General features: G+C 49.4%; 1 protein-coding gene across 6 annotated transcripts in view; it reads right to left on the bottom strand.

Annotated features, from left to right (window-relative positions):
* TMEM63C (transmembrane protein 63C) overlaps positions 1-17228 on the bottom strand; it is a 127024-nt gene that overhangs the window by 58336 nt on the left and 51460 nt on the right. For 3 of the 6 annotated variants that reach the window (XR_006293447.1, XM_043556708.1, XM_043556711.1), the window contains exon 1: positions 9442-9838. The exons of 1 other annotated variant lie outside the window; for it this stretch is intronic. The gene's annotated coding sequence lies outside the window, so the exon portion shown is untranslated. Of the gene's footprint in view, positions 1-9441; positions 9839-14634; positions 14928-17228 lie in introns of those variants that run through there. 2 more of the 6 variants (XM_043556710.1, XM_043556712.1) reach the window with 2 other exon arrangements.

Raw genomic sequence — 17228 nt, 5'->3', positions numbered from 1 at the left:
CCAAGAATTCTTTCTCTGTTCCCTGGCTTAGTGGGGTATTTCCCCATTTTAATGTTCAATTTTATAGATTTGGCTCATTCCTCCCCAACCCCCATTAGATTACTTAGACTTAAAAAAAAAAATCACCAAATTGACACATGCTGTTCAAGCAGTAGCCTACTGACTATGCACACAGCCCAGAAATACAGGAGCTGGAATCAGGGACGAGAATGAGGAAGGGAGGGGCAGTTTGACAAACACAAGTTATTCAACAAACATTTAAAATGTGCAGAGTGATTCCTATCAAAATAACACCAGCGTTCTTCACAGAGCTAGAACAAATAATCCTAAAATTTGTATGGAACCAGAAAAGACCCCGAATAGCCAAAGCAATCTTGAAAAAGAAAACCAAAGCTGGAGGCATCACAATCCCAGACTTCAAGCTGTAATCATCAAGACAGTATGGTACTGACACAAGAACAGAGACTCAGATCAATGGAACAGAATAGAGAACCCAGAAATGGACCCACAAAACATATGGCCAACTAATCTTTGACAAAGCAGGAAAGAATATCCAATGGAATAAAGACAGTCTCTTCAGCAAATGGTGCTGGGAAAACTGGACAGCGACATGCAGAAAAATGGATCTGGACCACTTTCTTACACCATACACAAAAAGAAACTCAAAATGGATGAAATCCCTAAACGTAAGACAGGAAATGATCAAAATCCTCCAGGAGAAAGCAGGCAAAAACCTCTTTGACCTTGGCCACAGCAATATCTTACTCAACACGTGTCCAGAGGCAAGGGAAACAAAAGCAAAAATGAACTACAGGGACCTCATCAAGATAAAAATCTTCTGCACAACAAAGGAAACAATCAGCAAAACTAAAAGGCAACCAGGGAATGGGAGAAGATATTTGCAAATGACATATCAGATAAAGGGGTAGTATCCAAAATCTATAGAGAACTTATCATAGTCAACACCCAAAAAACAATCTAGTGAAGAAATGGGCAAAAGACATGAATAGACACTTCTCCAAAGAAGACATCCAGATGGCCAACTGACACTTGAAAAAATGCTCCACATCACTCATCATCAGGGAAACACAAATCAAAACCACAATGAGATACCACCTCACACCTGTCAGAATGGCTAACATTAACAACTCAGACAACAACAGGTGTTAGTGAGGATGCAGAGAAAGAAGAACTCTTTTGCACTGCTGGTGGGAATGCAAGCTGGTGTAGCCACTCTGGAAAACAGTATGGAGGTTCCACAAAAAATTAAATATAGCACTACCCTATGCCCAGCAATTATACTATTAGGTATTTATCCAAGGGATACAGGCGTGCTGTTTTGAAGGGGCACATGCACCCCAATGTTTATAGCAGTACTATTGACAATAGCCAAAGTATGGAAGGAGCCCAAATGTCCATCAATGGATGAATGGATAAAGAAGATGTGATATATATATACAATGGAGTATTACTCAACAATCAAAAAGAATGAAATCTTGCCATTTGCAACTACGTGGATGGAACTAGAGGGTATTATGCTAAGCATAATTAGTTAGAGAAAGACAGAGAAAGACAGAGAAATTAGTCAGAGAAAGACAAATATCGTATGACTTCACTCATATGAGGAATTTAAGATACAAAACAGATGAACATAAAGGAAGGGAAGCAAAAATAATATAAAAACAGAGAGGGGGACAAAACATAAGAGACTCTTAAATATACAGAACAAACTGAGGATTGCTGGAGGGGTTGTGGGAGGGGGGGATGGCCTAAATGGGTAAGGCGCATTAAGGAATCTACTCCTGAAATCATTGCTGCACTATATGCTAACCAACTTGGATGTAAATTAAAAAATAAGTAAAATTTTTAAAAAATTACAGAGAGTGGCTCAGTTGGTTAAGCACCCGACTTTGACTCAGGTCATGATCTCCCAGTTCATGAGTTCGAGCCCCACATCGGGCTCTCTGCTGTCAGCATGGAGCCCATTTCACATCCTCTGCCCCCCTCTCCTGCTTGTGCTATCTCTCTCTGTCTCTCTCAAAAATAAATAAATAAACTTTAAAAAAAAGTATTAAAAAGTGCAGAGAGGGGCGCCTGGGTGGCTCAGTCGGTTGAGCATCCGACTCTTGATTTTGGCTCAGGTCATGAACTGCCCTGACAGCAAGGATTCTGCTTGGGATTCTCTCTTTCTCTTTCTCTCTCTGCCCCTCCCCCGTGCTCTCTCTCTCTCTCTCCTTAAATAAATAAACATTTAAAAAGTACAGACAGCCCATGCACACATACCCTGTCCTTGAACACTCTGCATCTCCTTGTCACAAGTCCCCATACCTGGTAGAACCTGACAACCCCCACCCTACCTTCAGTGCCCAGCTGTCACCTCCTCTTGGAACCTTTCCTGGCTTCCCTGGGAAAAGCTGACGCCTTTCCTCTGACATTCAAGATTACTTTTTTTTTTTTAATTTTTGACATTTTTTTAAAAGACTTTATTTTTTTAAATTAATCTCTGCATCCAAGGTGGGGCTCAGACTCACAACCCGGAGATCAAGAGTCACACTTTTCTCCTGCTAAGCCAGCCAGGCATCCCTAATTTTGAAAAATTTTAAACACAGAAAGTTAAAAGAATAAAACCAATGGAATTAACCAATGGTAACATTCTATCATTTTTGCTTCAGATCTTGTTTGTTCAAAGCAGCATTACTGACGAATTAAAAGTCCTTCCTTCTACCCGCCAGCACCAGTTCCTTCTTTCCCTTGCCAAAGACCACAAGTGTGAATACTGCAACATGTTTGTATCCATAAATCATAAATAGTGTTATTTCCATTAAAATCAAATGTTCATGAACGGCATTATTCTGCAATTTCTTATTTATTGCAATATTGTTTCAGATGTACTTGTGTTAACACAGATAGTTGTGTGTATTTATTGTGGTATAAGTTACAAAACATAAAAGTCCCCAATTACATATATTTTAACTGCTGCCTAACATCACAGTTGTAGTTGTCTACTGCATTATTGAAGATACTGAGGTAGAGACCTCTTTTGTGTTTCCAACATCGCTGCCCTAGATGTCCTTGGGACTGTCTCCTCACGCACACATGTGAATTTCTCTAGGTAATAATACACCTAGATGCAACACTGTTGGCCATCAAGTGTGTACATTTTCAGCTTTAAATGCCATTGCCAAAATGTCCCCTGGTGCCTTGTCCTGCCATTATTACAGCATTTCTGCAGCTGTCGTCATTATCGGTTGACTTGCCTACCTGCCCCCTCCCCACGAGTTACCGGAGGGCATGTGTGTGCCTGGCTGGCACTCAGTGAATGCTTGACAAATGAAAGGGTGAGCTCACTGTCTAGCACAAGAGACGGACTCTAATGGGACAAGTGCATTAAAGGCCATGAGACTGGCCCTGGCTGGGATCCAGTGAAGGCTTCATGGAGGCAGTGGCATTCGAGCTGGACTTTGAAGGGCAGGGGGGGCCTGACCAGATAAGGATGGGGATGAGGCCAAGGACTGGGCTGGGAGGAGGGGGTGGGTGGAAGCTTTGATTTGCCAGGGTGGGTGGTTCTTAGCTGAGCTGGGTGAGCGGGAGTGGGGAGGAGGGGTACAAAGCCAAGTGTGTGTATTTGGTAATCTTCAAGGTGATCGGAGCCATCCCCTACCCCGCACAGGAAGAGATTCTGAGCCAGAGCAGAGTGTGTGGGAAGGGGGAAGGAAGAAGGAGGGCAGGCAGAGAAAGGTGATTTGGGTTTAATCCAAGCTCAATCTTCAATGGCAGGCTCCTGGGAGCCAGTAAGAAGTGACTAGGTCAGGGGAGCTTGGGTTCAATCGGTCAAGTGTCTGACTCTCGATTTCATCCTAGGTCATGATCTCACAGTTTGTGAGTTCGAGCCGGCATCCACTCCACGCTGAGCCTGCTTGTGATTCTCTTTCTCCCTCCCTCTCTGCTCCTTCAGCACACACACTCTCTCTCTCTCTCAAAATAAATAAATGTAAAAAAAAAAAAAGTGACTAGGTCAGAGCTGGGCTCAAAGATGATTCCCCTGATAAGCAGGCATATAGCTGTGATACCCAGGCCCTGGAACAGGCTTGCTCCACCCAACCTCTCTCCCTCCTCTGTCTCTGGGGACAGATCAGGCCACCAGACCTGGACTTCCTCCCCAGACCCACAGGACAGCACTGGGACTTGGGCCCCTCCGCCTCCTCCACTCTGCAGCTCTGGGAGCCCAGGCCATGGCTTCTTGTCCCCTCCATCTGGGCTGGTCCATGCCAGTTCCCCAGGCCAGGGGGCTGGGGAGAGCCTCCAGGAAGACAGGAAACTGAATCTGCTCTCCCTGCCTCACTCAGCCCCTCTGACCAAGCCCACTGTGTGTCCCGGGGCATGAGGGGAGGGTGGAGAGGGCCTCCCGTTCTTCCATTTTCCCTGCTGTCCTTCAGCAGAGCCCAGCTCTGGGCACCCTGCCCGGAGTGGAGGGGAAGGGGAGAAACGCATGACCTTCACTTCCAAGTCCTTTTGTCTTAAGCTACTTCAGCAAAACCATGAGCAGCAGCAAATAGCAGGTGACCGGAGGACGTGCCGGCTGTGCTCTGGGGAGAAGAGACACTCCGCTGGAGTCAGACTGGCCTGGAGCCACTTTGGGTTCGGCGCTTTTGTGCCTACGTGTGGGTGTGTGCAGTTGTGGCCATTAAAACCTCTCTGAGCCTCAGTGTTCTCATCTGTCAAGTGGGCTCCTCACACCTGCTCTGCCCCTCCCCCGGGGCATGCAGAGGATTAAAAGGAGTAACGAGGAATGTGAAGTCACTGAGTGGCACCAGGACCTCAGAGCGGGGACGTGGTTCAGGCTGTTGCTCCGTTGCCTGAGAAGCTCTCCGCAAAGTCTGGCCCAGTTTGCAGGCCTGCGCACACGAGGTCCCAGCTCAGAAGGGATCCTGGGCCCAACAACAGCTTGTCTGCGGTACCGAAGGACAGACATTCCCCCACGCCTGCCCCCCACACCCCACACACACCCTCTGCTTCTGAGAAGACCCCCCCCCATCTGCCAGCTCTTTTGGAGGGGACATCTCAGTTCAAACAGTGCCAGAGGCAGTCAACACTGTTGATCAGCACTGTCACCAAAGCTTGGCCAGCCAGCCCAGAGTCCCTGGGCAACCCACCACTGAGCAGGTAAAGGGGGAGCACACGGGAAGAAGGGGGCTCCCGGTCACTAGGCACGTGCAGGCACGTGCACCTTTCTCCTTATGGCCATTCATCCTCCAGCTGGCCCTTTGCAGTAGGGACTATTTCACTTCGCTGTGAACACAGAGGTGAAGCGAGCAGATAATGAAGCAGGTGGAAACTCAGCTCCCAAGTGCCCCCTGGACAAGATGTCTCTGTGTGCCTCGTTCTCGTGCTCCCATGCCCCCCGACAAAGCAGCTGGTTTCCCCATGGGGCTCAGCTGACCTCTGAAGCATTTCCAGCCTATTGTCAAATCATTGCCACTCAGACGCCTGAGGTGATGAGACCTCCACATCAAAAAGCAACCAAGAGCCATACCCCTGCCAACCGGCCATCTTGCTCATCTGTATCTCCAAAGACCTCAGGACGCCTTCCTCTTTTGACAGGATCTCATAGCCTGAGGCCAGCATCCCTCTGGCGGGCACAATCTGAGGAGACTCAGCCAGAGTGCAGAGTGGCCTCCTGTCTCCAGGGCCGCCTTCCTTGCCGAGGCCATTCGGTGAAGGGAGGACTCGTCTGGCTTCCCACTGGAGGCTGGCCTGGCCCCTCCGCCCCTGGTCCTCTGGATGCCAGAGCCCTGGCTTGGCATGAACAGGGGTCTGCAGGCACAGGGCTGTGCCCTACCTCAGCCACCCCCAGCCCAGCTCTTCTGACCCCGTCTTGAGGGTGTTCATGCAAGACAGCAGAGTGAAAGGGTGGGAAAAACAGACAGTGGGAGCCCAGGACACTTGGATCCTGGTTCTGCAAGCGGGTCCAGGCTTCAGTTCCCTTTCAGAACATGACGAATCACCAGGAGCAGGCAGGAGGTGAAAGCGGGCATCCCCTCCACCCCCACCCAACCCTGCCTCTGCATGCTTCAGTACCAGCCACAGGGTGCTGGGAAGGAACATGGAGACTCGGTTGCATTCCGTTCCCTAGAAACACGGGACACAGAGCTCTGGCCAACGGGTGCTCTTCTGAAGGGCCACCCTTGGTTTGCCCATGGCCGTCTAGACAAATCTAGAACAAGGACACACACGGTACCTCATGAGCTGCCCAGGTTCTCATCTCAGCTCCCCCTGGGACCCTATTTTGCACCAGTTCCACCCGCCAACTCATGGCAAGAACAAGGAGTCCGGTCCACACCACCCGTGCTGGCGTGAGTAAGCCAGGAAAACCAGTCTCTCCCAGGAGAGAGAAGAGGAGAGGACACGGGCCCCCGTCACAGGCAACACAGTGCACTAAAAGCTGCTGATCTCACTTCCTCAGAGTGCTTTCATTACAGTGGGTCCCAGAGCGAGCCTACCCAAGGCCCTGAAGGCCCCCCGTGGACTCTCACACCCTGGACGCTGTGTGCAAAGAGCTCTTATGCCTATTATCTCCACAGTTCTTCCACCAGCTGCTTCCCAGGAGGAAGCAGAGCTGAGAGTCTCTGGGATGTGAGAGTCAGTGGGGAAGATACCGGCCGGCAGCAAGGTCCACTGTGCCACCAGTCACCAGCATTTTAGTGCGTGGGAATCCTGTTAAATAGCACAGGCAGTCGAGGAAAGGGAATGGAGCCTTCAAGGGCCAAAACACAACTTGAGGTACGTTGGGGAGGAATGGCCTGCCTTCCAGGCCTTAGAAGGGTGGCTTCGACTGGCCACGGGGGAGAGGGCACCCTCCACAGAGGAAACAGCCACGTTTTCCCCATAGGGGCTGGAAACAGATAGCTCCAATCTATACCACAGACTCCAGGAATAACACCACCCATCCGTAATAAATGCTTGACATGTTTCCAGAGCCCTCCCACCCAACTGGGGAAAGTGTTTTCATGCCCAGTTGTCAGGTAGGAAAACCAAGGGCAGAGCGCCAGCCAACAGGGACTCTGGTCCAGAACCAGGTGCCATGCTCCTCTGCTAGTGGCTCTTCTGCCACGAGCCAGGAACCTCTCTGCAGTCTGCCCCTGCCTCTGCTAACCAGGAAGGACACACCACCAGCTTCCCAGGACTATGGATCAGTGGCCTTCCTCCTGGTGAAGGGCTGGAAAGGACCCTCGGAGCATCCAATGCATGGCGGGTCCTCTTCTCTCTCTGGTATTGTACCATCACCCCATGGACAGTTAGTTTTGATCCGGTTTACTGGGAACATCATCCCTTCCCACAGGTCGCCCCAGTGATTGCTGGCGATTGATCATCAGGTAGCCCAAGGCAGAATCACCAGGGGCCAGCTTCAGGGGTCCTGTGCTCAGATAGTGTATTCAAAGAGCAGCAACTCATGAGCTAGGCACAAGGTAACTCCCTTTCACGCAGAATAAGGCTGGGTTGGGCAGAAACTCCCTTCCTGTGATGAGAAGTAACTGAAGGCACTGGCCCCACGGGTCATCTCCCAGGGGCGACCACAGCTGCTGGTACCAGGGCAGGTGGGATAGCTGCACTTGGCTCCAGAGGCCCAGAGAAATGGTGTCTTTCCTGTGGGGGCACGATGGGAAGGCAACCAAGTGACTTTGGCTCTTCTAGCTGCTTCTTTTCCAAGTAACTTAAAAACATCTCGTAAAGGAAAAAGTGCTGAAGCTGTCCCCTCTCCCTGACACCCCCCCTTCACCCCTTAGGAGGTACTCACAGCCTCACCCTACCAGGGCTAGGGGCTGGGGGACCAGAGGAGAGAGCAAGGGGCCTCATCCACAGCCCTGTGGTGGGCCAGGGAGTAAGAGACCTGCGTGTAGGTGAGAGACCTGAAGCAACTCGCTGCACCCTCTGTGCCTCGGTTTCCTCACCTGCACCATGGCGCTGGCTGGCTCAGCTCTGAAATAAAACACAGCTCTCCCCCTACCTCAGTTTTCCCCCAGAGAAAGTCATCTGCCTCAGGCAGAAGGAAGACAAGGTGAATTCGGGAAAAGCTCACTTCCAAGAGCCACAGATCCAACAGCAGCCCATCCATTTCTCCCGGGGACAGGAGCTGGGGAGAGGCCAAGGGTGGGATGCTACACCACAGAGGGCGGCGTAGGGAGAAGGCCATCTTACCAACATGGTTCCCCGGCCTCTTCTCCAGTGAGACACAGGCCATCAAAGGAGAAAAAGTCCATCTCTTCATCCCCTGTCCTTCCCACTGCGGCCTAGGAATGTGCAGGTTTTCATCAAGGCCGGTACAGAGACTAAAGCCGGAACCGGGTTGCCCCCTTGGGCCTTCCTCTCCCACAAGCCAACTCTCCTCTCCCTGAACCCACGAGGATAGTAGAGGCCCACAGTTCGGTCTGCTCAGATGAACGTTTTTTGGGAGTAATTTTCTCCTGTCCCCGGACAATTCTTATCCCTGCGCTGTTCACACCCAGAACACCCCAAGCCCCATACAGAAGTTGCAACCTCCTCCATTCTCAGGGATGGGGCAAGGGGGGCGCTGGGGTGGGGCGATGCTCCCCAAATTGGACCAGAGATCTAGAGAGCAAGACTGGCCCCTGCCCCTCCAGAGGACATCAGATCAAGGCAGTGCCTGGAAGGCCAGCTGTAGGACCTGCTAAGTGACCTTGGTGAAGCCACAGCACCCCAGGCCTCAGTTTCCCCAGGTCCATCGTCCAAATCCGAAGCTCCTCTCTCCAGGCCAAGATAAGGATGGAGGCAAAAACCTTTCTTTGGAAGAATATAAGGTGGCACCCTCTACCCCCGGGCCCAGGAGCCCAGCCCACCAGTACAGAATGAGACCTCCACCGGCCGCGCAGCAGTGACGCTGTCATAACTCATAACGGTGAAGTAGACTGCGGGGGAAGCGCACACCGCTCCCAGCCCAGCCAGTGGGCGGCACAGCCCCGGGGAATCCCTGGGTGGGGGTGATCCAGAGAGGCAACCCCACCTGGCTGTAATGCAGGCGGCGGCGGCGGGGGCGGGGGAGGGGGAGGGGGGGTGCCTCCTGCCCCACCCTCCCCCCAACCCAGTGAAGATGGTCGACCAAGCCACGGCCCTCCCGGATACGCGGCTCATTCCACCTTTCCCTGGGTCCAGGCCGGCAGACAGCCTGCATGGCAAGGGAGTGTGGCGCAGTCTCCCCCACCCCCACCCCTCCCAGTCCGAGGTCCCGGAAAGCTGAGGGCAAGCAGTCCCTCCCCACCCCCTCCCCTGTCCAGGACCCGGATTCTGCGCCCCTTCTCCCGGCCGGAGCACTCCTGGCTCGTACCACCAGCGTGCTCACCACATCTGCGCCCTGAGCGTCACGACCCAGCCCCAGGCAGGGTGCACCGGCCGCCGGGACACGGTGACAGGCAACACGCTTCTTACCTGGGAGGAGACAGCCAGCCGGTCCTCGTCGCGGGCCTGGTGAAGCCAGCCCCACCTGGCAAGGGACTGTCAGCAAATTCCCCTCTGCATCACCGCGGGAGCGGCATCCCGGCTCCTCCCCGGCAGGAGCCAACCTTGGCTCCGCCCCAAGACTGCTCTGACCCACGGGGGAACCCAGGCTGGATTATCTTATACGAAGCCCCAGGCTCCGCCTCAGAGACCCTGTAGCTACCAGGAACCATCTGCAAATTACCATTGCAAACGCACAAGGCTGCCGGTCCCTTGCTGCAATGGCTCCAGCACCCTCTGTTGCCCTGGGCCTCGGCAGCCAGCCATCTCGCTGCTCTCGGCCCACCCTACGACCTCACCGCCACTCCAGGCTCTCCTCCGAGGCTTGTTCCCCTCCCCACGGATGCCAGCCAAAGCCAGAAAAGATGCACAGCCACACAAAGGTAGCAGGGTTCTGCCCCGCCCAGGGACCAGCTCCTGGCGCCCAGTGCCTGGTACCCAGTTCTGCCTCCTTCCCCAGCAAAGGAGAGGTCTACAGATTGGCCACAGCCCTGCCTAGGAGACCCAAAAGGAATGGGCTGGGTCATTTCCAGTGTGCTCAAGCCACAGTCCTGCATGTCTCCAGTTTCATCCAAGTCCTGGCTACTCTGCTGGAGACAACTGCTTAGGGGGCCTGGAGGCAGATACCAGTGTTTGAATCCCTAAAGATCGGTATACAGAGTGAGGGGTAACAGTGAACGTGACCCTCACTTGCCCAGGCAGGGGCTCAGGCACATTAACTTAATAGACATTATCCGTTATGGGTGCTTTCAGAGCAATAGCTAATGGGTGAGGAGGGCTGTGGACCAGTCTCTGAAAGGGACTCTCCCCAGTTTTATGACACTAAGATATTGCTTGGTAGGACTTGCTGGCAACAGGCAGAGAAGGCCATAGAGGAAGCAGTTGAATACAAGGCTGGAGGGATGCTGGAGGGAGGGTAGCTGTGCTTCCATGGACTGGTTACCCCTAACACGCTGCACAATGGCCCCCTCCCAGACTGGCGCACCTTGGCTATGTCCTTCCCAGCCACGCACCTACTCCCCACCTCACAACTTGCTTCTTCTTACCCAGCCACCCTGTGAAAATCCAAAGTGAGCCACTAGACAGATTCTCTCAACACCTATCCATTTCTTCACTCACTCATTCATCCGTTTTTCATTTATGGGACAGGAAGGCTTTGGGACGTCTACTGTGCAGTGTCAACAGGGCATCAGGGGCTGGGGTCCAGGCCCAGGCTCAGGTGTTTGTGTGCTGTGTGACCTTGGGTAGCTCACTCAGTCCCTCTGACTTTGTTTTCCCCTCTCAACTGTAATCCTGAGAGGGCTGGGCTAGCGGGAGTCTAAGGCCTCTCTGGCCCTAACACTTCTGGTACCGCTTCTAGGATAAGGGCTGGTGGGAACAAAGATTAACCCCGATAAATCCAAGAGCAGTGTTGAAGAGGCCTAGCTTCCTGGATTCGAATCTAAATATGGGGCTTAACCTCTCTGAGCATCACTCTCTACACATATAAAATGAGGGAAATAATAATAACCTTAAAGGCTGGTTGTGTGGACGACATGAGATACTGTGTACAAAACAGGTGCTCAGTGAAGAGTAATAGTTGTTGCCATTGTTATGATGCTGGTGCAGAAAGAAAAGCCTGCCCTCTCTTTTCTCTGCTTCCTCATCACAGATCTAGTGTCTTGACCCCAGGGTGGAAGGACTAAGCGTCTTGCGTAATGAGGCTAATAGCTGTTCCTTTAGAAAGGTCCTGTGTTAAGTGGGAAAAAACATGGTTTTCAGACCCAGTTGAACCTTAGTTCAGAGCTGAGCTTTGTCTCTTACTCTCTCTGTGACCTTGTGCAAGTTACTTAACCACGCTGAGATTAACTTCCCCATCTGTCAGAGAGGTGCCCGGACACAAATCAAAGGAGCCCCATAATAGTACCTACTCCCATAGAGCGGCTAGGAGTATAAAGTGCCTGGAAGGTGCTTAACTCAGTTTTTCACATACAGAAGACCTGAGTCAGTGTCAGAAAGACCCAGATGAAAAGAAAGGAAGAGCCTACACTGAAATTCCCAGGCATCCTGGACCGAGTGTCCTGTGAGGAAACAGAGTTGTGGGTATTCTAGCCCAGACCAAGAGCTGTTTCAGCTCTCCAACCCCTTCACCAAGGTGCCACCCACACAGAATCGGTGCAACCGGCCTCCCTAGATGAGCCTGACCCTGGACATGCCCTCTGGTGGGAGCTGAGGCCAGAATGGAAGGCTGGAAGCAGGTCTTCAAAGACCTCCAAGACAAGGCACAGAAGTTTGGACTTTACTTAGGCCAAAGGGAGCTATGGAAAGTTTTTGAGCAGAAGCAAGGGATAAGACTGATAAGACCCAAGACCTGGAAGGCGTCACGGATATACCCGCAAAGAGGAGAAAGGAGGACCCAGGAAAATGCCACATGGCCTGTGTGTGATACAATCAAAGAGATGACCCCAATGTCCTAACCAATTGAACACCAACCTCCTAGATGAGTGTCAAGCCAGTAGAAGGTACTCAGTAAAGGTGGATAAGAATGAATAGCTGAGACTTTGTGGATTTGGGAGGCGTTTGAAGGAGAGGTGTTTCCAAACCGTGGATGCTGAGAACATTTTTCATGCTCTCATGTGGATTGAGGTAGGTGCTCCCTGAAAGACAATAACTGTTATCCTATTGTCTTTATGATTGCTTTGTTAACCTCCAGCAGCTTGTCTGGAGACATAATCCAGAACAATAGCAAAGAAACCAAGGGCCTCTGAGCAACCCAAACAGTTGAGGTTGGAACCGTCAAACTGTCAACATTGGGTGCTCTCTGTGCAGAAAAGCACCTTGTATCTTCAATGAGAGCCCACCTACATTTACTCTACACACAATTTTAACAGACCCAGTGTAGCAGAGACTGCCAAGGACCCCCTTATAATCTCTCCTTCCCATTTCCTTTTAGCACTAGAGCTTTCAAGATTAAAACTTGCATTCATGGCTCCCCTGCCAGAGACTACATATCCCAGCCTCCCTTGCAGCCAGGAGCAGCAATGGGACTAAGTTCTAGCCAATGAGATATGAGTGAATGTGCTTTGTTTCACTTCTGGACATTCTTAAAAGGAGGCTGCCTGCTCCCAGCTTCCTCTTTCCCCTTGCGTAGACTGGGCCATGGGTGTGGGGATGGAGGTGGTGGGGGGGCAGCTTTGATGAAGCTGACAAGAGCAACATCCTAGGGTTGGTCAGTCAATCAGACACTAAGAACCTGTTTCATGATGACCCGGAAGAGAAGAGCCCTGGACTGCTGACCACAGAGACTGTTGTCTCTGTGACAACAGCTGAACCAATAGCTTAACTGATAAACCTAGTCTCCTGATTTTCAAGCCCACAGCGGAGGGGCAGGAAGAAGAAAGGACTCATAAAAAAGCAAGCACAGTGAAAGCAAGAGTAAGAGGACATAGAACAACTGTGAAACAAAGTCATTTAGTTCAGGGTTGCTCCAAGAGGCCTGGGGACATCCTTGTATTATAGGGTAGTGTTGGAAATGTGCTGAATCATTAGGGAAGATTAGTTCTGAGCAAATATTTTATTTTAAAATGGAAGCAATGGTCTATTTAGAAAGTATTTCTTTTTATTTTTAATGTTTATGTATTTTTGAGAGAGAAAGCAGGGGAGGGGCAGAGAGAGGGGGACAGAGGATCTTAAGTGGGCCCCACACCGACAGCAAAGAGCCTGATGTGGGCTCAAACTCATGAGCCATGAGATCACAATCTGAGCCGAAGTCAGATGCTTAACCAGCTGAGCCACCAGGTGCCCCTAGAAAGTATTTCTAATAAAAAATGGTTAACATAAAATAAAATATATGCTTAATGGTTGGAACCTTCAGCATCCAGAAAATTCAGCCATCTAAAATGATAATTTTCTTTAAGAGTCAGAAAGCAGGAATTTTGATTTTTGATACTTACATTCTCTCCCACTAGATTATAGGTCAGATTATATCTTTTTTATCTTTTTATTCCTAGTATCTAGCACAGTGCCCTGACTCAATAAATACTTCTTAATGGCAATGGGGGTGAAGTCTGTGTTATCTTATCTTATATCCCTGAGTTTAGCAAGGTCTTACTGATTTGGATTATTAATCAGTGACATTTCCTGAGGTCCTTCACCATTCTCATGAAGGGGTGCAAGCACATAGCCCTCACCAGAGTGTTATGGACTCATGGTGACTCTGGGACCTCCCCACTGTTGTCTAGAGATCATTGCATCCGAAACATTCCCCTGATAAAGGCCTACATGCACAAGGATTTCAATGGCAGAATCGAATGTAATTGCTAAAAACAAACGCAACTACACAACCTACACAACTGTTCATGGCCTTTCTGCACTGACCTGATGAGATGTTCAGGAAAACTCGAAATGACAGGAAAAAGGTGGGAGACCCAGGAAAGAGTCATCTAGGTGTGCTCACTGCCTGTTTTTAATTAGTTTGACTCTACTGGTTTTAGGCTTCAAGGCAGGAAAGCTACACTAGAGTCCCCATCACCCCAGGCCTGGTGTGAGTTTAAGACTGCTGGGTGCTAGATAAGACTATGAGGGAGTAAGCAGGGGAGGGGGGCAGCGGGTCCAGAGGTGATGGGCACGGGACTCCACAGATTTTGCTATAAGACCCAGAATGTAAACTCATTTTAAGGCAGAACCACATCACTATTCACACTGTAAGTGACAATCAAGATACTCTAGGGTATCCCCTGTCCCCAAGGACCAAATCAAAGCTCTCTGAGAATGTGAGTCCATTTTTGGAACTTGGGTTTCTGTCACACACTCTAATCTGCTTTTCTGAAGAGAAAGGAATTTGCTTTCCTGTGCAGAAGGCAGAGGAGCACTGGGGAAAACTATTTTCCCAGTGTCTTCCATCTAACCAGACATAAGGTTGTAGATTTCAAGATAGAATAAGGTCTCAGACTTCAGTCCAGAAACATAGCAAAAACCCCTCATTGAAAGCTGGCATTCCCCAGGTTGGTGGGGCCAGAGTAGAGAAGCCAGGTCCCAATAACAATTTGGCCCTCCATAGCAGAGAATCTAGGCCTCTCCTGTGCTGGCACAGCCTGGCCTCCCTGCCCTCCCCTCCCCTTAGCCTCAGGCTGGAGCCCCACTCACCAACGCCCCACCAGGTAGATGCTCTTAGCTAGTAGCAGCCTCCTTTACTAGTACTTCTCTCCCGGAAGAGGGGAAATTCATGACGGGAAATTCATGACGGGTGGGAGGTCACTTTCATCCACCACCAACAGCCACTACCAATTACCAATATTAGAAACTTCTGGCGGCCCGGTCAGAGGCAGATGTTGATGATGTCACAAAGGAAGTACCTCTGTTGTGCTGGAACTCTGGAGGCATTTGAGAGGGAGGGGTCTCTAGAACTGAAATAAGCTTGAGCATGACCAGTCAGATCTGAGTGTTGGAAGCCTGTGCAGATTCACCTCAATTCTGTCTCGAGTCTGGCTGAGGCCCTGCAAGATTAGGTCGATAAGAATACTTGAGTCATCATGTTGATATTAAGGCTAAAGACCATTCAGGTGGATCCTCGCAGGATGGAAATATGGCTTTCCTATTTTTTCTGGGCTACAGAGAGAGGATCCCCTCTTCATTTCGAGGTTCTTGAAATCAACTCTGTTATATCCATTCCACTGGGAGCTGGCATCTGTTTCAGTATACGAGCCCTTTTTTTTGTTGTTTTATAGCCTTTATTAACTTCATGAAATATAATACACATACAAAAACGTATATATATAATATACAAATGAGCACTATAATGATTAATCGTAAAGCAAAATTGTGTAACCACTACCCAAGTCAAGAAATACGACATTATCACAAGACATTTCTCTGTGTTGCTTCCCAATCACACTCCTTCTGCCTCCATCAGACCTCCATCCAGAGATAACCAACCCTATCCTGACCTTAATGGCAATCCTGTTTTCTCTTTCTTTCACTTTTGCCATCTCCAATCCATATAGTTTGGTTTGGTCTTTTTTTTTTTTTTTTAAGTTTATTTATTTTGAGAGAAACAGAGTGCAAGCGGGGGAGGGGCAGAGAGCAAAGGAGGATCCCAAAACGGGCTGGAAGTGCTGTCAGCTGTCAGTGCAAAGCCCCGACACAGGGCTCCAACCCACAAAACCGTGAGATCATGACCTGAGCCCAAATCAAGTGTCCAAAGCTTAGCCAACTGAGCCACTCAGGTGCCCTGGTTTGGTCTGTTTTTTAGTGAACGTTAATGGAATCAGAGTCTCTATATACTTTACATTGGGCTTCTCTTAACATATCTCCATGTTTTAGCATGAAGTTATAGTTTATTCATTATTACTGTATAGTATGCACTGAACTCTCACCGTTGACTGCCCTTCTGTCTCTGTGCAAGCAGAAAGTAAAAGGTAAAACAGAGTTGTAAACTGCCTGGCTGAGTTTGGAAGGATTGCCCCAACACAAACATAGAGTCCATCTCCAAAGACTGGGAGATGTTTTTCTTGTTGTTGTTGTTATTCCAGATGTTTAAATAAACCTCCATCAAATCACTAGCTTACCACAAAGCTACTGGAATAGAGACTTCAGTGGCCACAGAAAACAAAAAATATAGATTTTGCAAAATTAGTTCAGAAAAGACATTAGGCAAACAACTTCTACATCAACCAGCAACAACACAACCCTGGAGAGAGAAAGCCTCTAATTCCCAGATGTGCCACATTATAATATTCAAAATGTCTAGTTTTCAACAAAAAAATTATGAGGCATGAAAAGAAACAAAAAGGTATGGGGCACCTGGGTGGCTCAGTTGGTTAAGCACCAGAGCCAAAGCTCAGGTCGTGATCTGAACCCACAGTTTTGTGGGTTGGAGCCCTGTGTTGGGCTTTGTGTGGGTAACTCAGAACCTCGAGCCTGCTTCAGATTCTGTGTCTCCCTCTCTCTCTACCCCTCCCCCACTCATGTTCTGTCTCTCAAAAATAAATAAACATTTAAAAAATTAAAAAAAAAAAGAAACAAAAAGGTATGGCCCACATACAAGAAAAGAAATGGTTGGTAGAAATTGTTGCTGAGGAAGCCCAGACATGGAACTTCCCTCAAAAGATTTTAAGCTGACCAATTAAAATATGCTCAAAGAGTAAAGGAAGCCATGAGAATGATGTGTCACCAAAAAAAGAGATAGAAATTATAAAAAAGAGAAAAAAAATTTTTTTAAGTCCAAATAGAAATTCTGCAGTTGAAAAGTACAATAACTGAAATGAAAAATTTACTAGACAGGCTCAACAGGAGATATGAGCAGATAAAAGAAAGAATCAGCAAATCTAAAGATAGGTCAACTGAGATTATCCAGTCTGGGTAGAATAAAGAAAAATGAATAGGGGCACCTGGGTGGCTCAGTTGGTTGAGCATTTGACTCTTGATTTTGGCTCAGGTCATGATCAGGTTTATGGGATCAAGCCCCACATCGGGCTCTGTGCTGAGCATGGAGCCTGCTTTAGATTCTCTCCCCCTCTCCCCGCTCTCCCCTGCTCATGCTCTCTCTCTCCCTCAAATAAAAAAGAAAAAGAAAAATGAATAGACACTAAAAGGCCTGTAGTACACAATCAAGAATACTAAAGTGTGCATGATGGGAGAGCCAGAAGAAAAGGGTCGGGGGGAGGGTGCATAGAAAGAAAATTTGGAGAGATAATGGCCCCATACTTCTCAAATCTGATGAAAAACAATCTACACATCCA

The sequence above is a fragment of the Prionailurus bengalensis genome, chromosome B3, assembly GCF_016509475.1.
Source record: "Prionailurus bengalensis isolate Pbe53 chromosome B3, Fcat_Pben_1.1_paternal_pri, whole genome shotgun sequence".
NCBI classification, from domain to species: domain Eukaryota; kingdom Metazoa; phylum Chordata; class Mammalia; order Carnivora; family Felidae; genus Prionailurus; species Prionailurus bengalensis.
This window is presented reverse-complemented; position numbering and strand designations above follow the sequence as displayed.